This window comes from Vidua macroura, chromosome 1 (genome assembly GCF_024509145.1).
Source record: "Vidua macroura isolate BioBank_ID:100142 chromosome 1, ASM2450914v1, whole genome shotgun sequence".
Lineage (NCBI taxonomy): Eukaryota > Metazoa > Chordata > Aves > Passeriformes > Viduidae > Vidua > Vidua macroura.
In genome coordinates this window covers 72,418,165-72,424,479 of record NC_071571.1, presented here as the reverse complement: position 1 = coordinate 72,424,479, position 6,315 = coordinate 72,418,165, and the positions used below count along the sequence as shown (strand labels likewise).

General features: G+C 41.2%; 1 long non-coding RNA gene across 1 annotated transcript; it reads left to right on the top strand.

The window, feature by feature from the left end:
• Positions 1–4,110: 4,110 nt before the first annotated feature.
• Positions 4,111–4,889, top strand: LOC128817169 (uncharacterized). The gene is made up of 3 exons (XR_008440120.1): positions 4,111–4,204; positions 4,319–4,530; positions 4,659–4,889. It is a non-coding gene; the product is annotated as an uncharacterized LOC128817169 (long non-coding RNA).
• Positions 4,890–6,315: the final 1,426 nt, after the last annotated feature.

Here is a 6,315-nt window from a genome sequence, read left to right as displayed (position 1 = left end):
CTGGATATCCTCCTATTAGATAGTCACAACAAGAAGGAATGAAATAGGCTTTTCTTCGCTTTCTTAGCTTCCTTACAAAATTATATACCCCACTGCAGTTGTAGTTCCCTCTGTGGTTGTCAGTTGTCTGTGGATGTCAGGAAAGAACAGCTGCCCAACAGAAAGAAAAGACTTCAAAGGCCCTCTTGGTAAGAAACAGACACTTACCTAGATTTAAAGAGTCTGAACAGCCTTTTTAACTGTTTAAACACACAGACATATAGAAAGAGAGTCATGAAGAAAAGTGTCACATCCCTGAAGTACTCTGACAAAGCCTTGAGAGGAGTTGCTTGGCTGCAGGCAAGATGCCAGTGAAAGTGGTCCCCTGACATGAAACAAATTCAGATGAGTCAGGAAAGCTATAAGGTCACATGAAAACCACAGTGAAAGCATTCAGAGCAGGCTCTGGTGGAGGCAGAACTCAGTGAAAGCCCTGCAGGAAACACAGTGTGTTGCTAACTGTGTTACTGTGAGAACAGAAAGCAAATTATGGCTTTGAATATTCTTCCAAGCAAACCCAAAGCATTCTCAACCCACCAACTGACCACAAGAATGGAAGTCTTATTTTTTTTAATGATGTTCCTTAGACACCTCTGAATTTCTCCGATGGGAGAGAGATCCCCCTTTCAAAACAAATTACAGCACATTTCACTTGTATGAAAACAACAGTGTCAGCAAGACTCTGGCTTGTGTTTTTAGACTTCCCATATTCAGCATATAAAACCATGTAAGAAAACAATAATAGCTGTATTTTCTTAAATACTTTTAGGCAGACCATTGTTTTGGGGACAGTTAGAAGAACATCATGATTCAGTACTGGTAGTGTCATGGCACATAAATAAAATTCTCACCGAGAGCATAACAATCGCTTTGTTTTGATGTGCACAGCTGAGCAAGAAGTCATCACCAAAATAAACTTTATTCAAACACACCAGAAATGTTTTTGTTTCTTTTCTTTTTGCTCTTTGCACTGAATTCTACAGCATGCAATCTGCATGGACTAGAGATTATTTTAACTATAAATATTCGCTTTCAAAATTTCTGTTGATTGTCTTTTTAGCTTTTTTAAACTCTGCCTAAATATTTTTCATTGCTCATTATTTTGTTTACAGCCATGTGATAAAAAACATGAGAAGTAGATGAGCACAACTCTAACTCATTATGGGAAAGAATGTGAGATTTAATTTGCATGTTGAATATAAGCTCTGCTTGGAAAGACAAAGCATGTATGAAATTTCTTATCATAGAGGCCAAGGTGTTTTTAAGGTGTAAAGTCAAGCATATATAATTAACAGGGAGCAACAGGGCATTCGAGTAGAAACTCCCTGGTGCGTAAATGGGATCCTAGAGGCTTGCAAAGCCTCACCTTCTATTCCTTCTCCCAAGAACTCCATAATTATTACTGAAGTAATAATAATTGACAGTTCATGGACACACCTTAATTTTGTTTATATTTTAAAGCCTTCTCACAGGGGAGTGAAAATATTCCCTGTCAGGCAATGCTTCCTCATGATTCCTTTTTAAGTCTCATTAAGGAAATATTTCAAATCACCACTTTTGCTGTAAACTCCCTCCCATTGCTTACTCCCTTTCCCTACTTTCACATGCTAGCAGTGATGTAAAGTCTTCAGAACTTTTCTATACAGACATTAACTATCCTGGTTTCCTTAGAGGTATGAGTTTCTCCCTCTCAAACACTGTGGTACGATATCAAGATAAGCAGTGGTGGTATTGACAGAGGAGTCAGACTTGCCACAAAACTGCTCAGAGAAGGATATGGTCACCACAGTGGAAAAGGATACTGAGAGTATTCAGGTGGTATTCCAAGCCTGGTTTTGTCTTCATTACCAAAGAAGATAGACATAAAAAGCTGGCATTTGCTATTCTCAATAAAATGCTAGGGAAGATAAAGCTCCTATAGTTTTCACTTCTAGGTAAACTTACTATAAGTTTACCCCACAGGTAAGGCACAAAATGCTGAGGTCATTTTCCTGTCACAGAGTAAGAGTTACAGAGGTCTTGTTTCAGTTAGGGTTTTACAGCTTAGGTATCCCATGTTGGGAATCCACTGGGAAAAATCCCACCTTTTTGGCTACAAAACTAATACAAAAGTTTGCACCCCCAGTATCAAGACAGTCTACTTGCATTGTGACCTCAAACAAAACAGAGTAACAAACAGAGCAGAGGCAATAATTTGTGGTCAGTCACACTGAACAAATGTCATAATGTCACCAGGTTAAATAAAGGTCTAATTGAATATGGTATGGCCCATGCCCACACACAAGCCCACTCATGGTTTTGTATTGTGCTTTTGGGCACAAACAGCATGTGCTCTGCTGCCAGTTCTGATGCACATTTGTGCACTTATGTGGATCCCCACAGCAGTGGCCAATGGCTTATCCACATCATAAATATTGCTGAGTTCCCTTCACCCCCTTCACACAAAGTCAAGTCACCTAATCACAGTTGGCTCTGGTGGCATTTTAAATTCCTTTTCTAGACTGCAGAGAGCTCCTTCTTTTTATTTTTAAATGAAAGTTAAATTCTTCTGCAACCAGACTACAAGACCAAACTTCAAAGAACAATGCTGCTGACCTAAAGGCATAATATGAACCACTGGAGACAGCAAATCCATCACCACTGAATCAAGGCTTAGCTAACTTTGGATTATCTTCCCACAGGTAATTTCCTTATTGTTCTCATGAAAGTGACTTCTAAATTAATGAGAAATACCCTGGGTGTTTATCCTATTGAGCTCTTTCTCTTGCTGCCTGAAAAAAAAATGAATCATTGTTTAAGTAATTATTTAGTCAGGTCCCCTTTGCAAAGAAATATCTTTATGCAAGTAGCTCTCACCACCAGACTTAAACAAAATCAGCAGTCCTATCTCAATTGATTTAATAGGAGATTACAGGCTAAATACCACTTTAATATTACATACTGAACAAACACAAAAGAATAGCTCACCCAGAGGAAAAGAGCAAGTTGGGAAGATCTGGTGTTATTTGCCTTCTACAGTCATCAAGGAGGACTTGAGACTTGGAAAGGCAGGCCTGTCAGCACCACAGGATGTAGCTCTTGTTAAAAGGGAATACTATTTTTAAAATATAACACAGATGTCTTAGCAGAATTCTAAACAGATGTATGATAACACACAATCCACACATAAATAGAAATGGCCAAAGGCAAAACAACACAATTTGGCCAAAAAGTGAGGCTCTTCTGTTTAGTTTTGATTCTTTTTGTAGATAAATATTGACTAATGTAATGCAAGAGCATTGCAACCACATCCCCACTACAGGTGAGTGACTGAGACTGATATATCAACTTTTCTCATTGTTACATTTCTTGGTTCAGGTGCACTTTGAGAAAAGTCCTTCCCAAGTGTACTTAGCAGCTGTTCTGAAGCCACCAAATTGATGAGTAACAGCAGTGCCAAGTCTTGACTACGAACAAAGAGGATAGGACAAGAGATTTCTGTTATTGCAGTGGTACTTAGGTGACAAGCCTTGTGGAACAAGTACATCTGAGGGACATTCGGGACAGGCAAAGCAATTCAACCAAGCGGTGAACTTGGATGACAATAATTCATGTTAAAACCTGTCAGCATCCAAAGGTATGATACTGTCTGAGAAGTGAAGCTATCAGCCTCAGTCTTGTGTTCCTCCTGTTTAAAAACCTGAGCTCTGCTTCACTTCTGAAAGGCAGCAGAGCAGCCCCTGGAAGGACAGAGCACACACTGCACACAAACCACCTCCTCCCTCATTGCAATTTTCAGTGCTTTCGTTACTGCTTTCTCTCCCTAATCTCACATAGAAGAGCAAATTCTTTCTCCTCCCCATGGCTGCCCTAACACTCACCCTAGACTAAGCAAGAGTCTCTGCAGCAGAAATTACCCAGCACATGGGGCAGAGTAGCAACTGCCCCATCCCAGGCAACCACCTCTCAGAAGATCTATCTTTTGCAGTGGGGTGGTTTTCTGGTCTTCACATCTCTTCTCTTTGTTCATCTGTGACTCCAGATTCCTCCTGTATGAAACAATCAGCTCTGCAGTATGGAAGTTTTCTGACCAGGCTCCACCTCAGCATGAAGTTGTGAGAAGCTTATAATTCTCCTACGAAATGTCCCAGGATTTTCCACATTACTCCTCTCTGCTTGGAGAAAGGTATGCAACACCAGTCCTAATTTACTCTTCCTACCAATGATGTGCAAGCCCAGGATGCCTCCAGGTCTGAGGATGAAAACCTCAGATTTTGAGACTCTTTCCCTACTTCAACAGCCTGCTTATGCCACCCCAAGGCTGTGCCTCCATGTTGCCCTCAGTCAGAAAGCCCTGAAGGTTTCTCTGCTTTCTCTGAGCTCAAGGCTGGGAAGCCAGGGCTGCACTTTTCATCAAGGTCAGAGGAAGCGCTGACCATGCTGGACAGTGAACACCTATGGTAGGTGGACAAAGCTGAAAGTTTTCACACCCCTACAGTTCCAAAAAGCCAGGTAATACAATTCATAAGAAGCCAGGAGGTCCAGAGACAAAGCTGTGTTGAACTAGACACATTGTCTCTGACTTTCCTGTTCCCAAATTTAAGTAGCACACCATTGTTACTCCCATTTTTTCCACACAGAAATCCATATTCACAACATCTCAAAGGAAAAAAATTCTCCCTACCAGTCAACTTCAGGAAATCAAGATATGCTTTGCTCCCCATCTCCTAAGGCTCTTCACCTCTCTTCCGTACCTCTGCACCTCATTTACTCACTATGATCATCAGCTGCTTGGTGGAAACCTCAGCAGCATCTTCCACCTGAAGAAGGTCTGAAGAGCAGGGTGAGGAGAGGGAAGAGGAATCAGGTTATAAGAAAAACTGTCCTTTGTTTTCCAAACTGTAGTATGGGAAAAGAAATCAATATTGAGTTTCAGCTGAAAATAAAAAGGTTTTATTTGAAACACTGTCTCTGACTGGAGAAGGCATATTTTCTACAACTAATAAGTTCTGTATCTTTATATACACTTTTAAGGGAATATGTAACTAATAAGGTTTTAAAGTAAACTTTGTAAAAGACATTTTAATATCAGCAAATTGTAATTTCAAAGCTAGCTGTTGACTTGAGCATGTATCCAAGGTTATTTCTGCTCCTCAACATAATAGTGTTGGGTTAGTGCATTAAGATAAAATATGCTGGTTTGTTTGTTATTGAAAGGGTATTTTCCCACAGAAATGTGTATTTCTTTTATCTTTATAGAGCTATATAAAGAGAGAGAAAAAAATGGGCAAACATCTCGTAGTATGCACTTCAGCTTTATCTGCAGCCCAATTAACTAATTTCATTTTTATGCATTAATTTTATTTGCTGTTTCAAATGTTATTTGTTATTTAATAAATATATATCAATGTAGAATCCATATGCTAAGTTAATTATACATAACATCTTTCCCATCCTAGAAAGAAAAATCTAGACTGCCCAGGAGAGAGGGAAGGAAAGGAGGGACAGGGAGAGGGTGGTGGCAATTACTTTTCTGGGAAAATGGAGTTGCAAAAACATCTCAGGAGGTTGGGCAGAAGAGGAGGAACAATGGAGAAATGGGACTGCATGGAAGGTCATACTGCTCTTGATACTTTTGGAGGCTGGAAGGAGTGGGGGAAAAAGGGAAGAGTAAACACAACTGCTTCCCGATGACACCATGGCATGTCCCCTTGCTCAAAAAGGATAGCAGCAGCAATCCCAGCACTGCCTGGGGCTATCCAGTGCTAGATGGTCATGGATTGTCCAAGAGCCAGCCTTCACATCAGTGGGATAGGACAGGTAAAGCATTCTTCCTGGGCCATCCTTCCCCACACAGCCACCAGCATGAGCACCACCAAATGCTCTCTAACCTCATCTCCCCACAGCTACAGGAGAGACTCAGCCCCCAGGGCTCCTCCCTGGTAACTCCCCAGCACCAGGGTTAAGGAGCGCCAGAGGATGGTTGTCTGATCGCTCTGAGTTTTGGCCCTAGGTGCTCTAAGAGTGGTAGCATTAAGATAGGACTGACTGTAACCGGTTGGGGGCTTCCCAGTCCAAGGTAAGAGTCCAATGAGGGGCCACTGAGGTGTTGAAGGGACTGGAGTACTTCCTCTGCAAGGAAAGTCAGAGAAATGCAGCTGTTCAGCCTGGAGAAAAGCAGGCTTAGAAAGAGTCTCAAATACCTGAGGGGAGGGTGCAAAGAGGATGGAGCCAGGCTCTTCTCAATGGTGACCCGTGACATTTGTACTCAATGGGTACAAACTGAAATACAGGAAG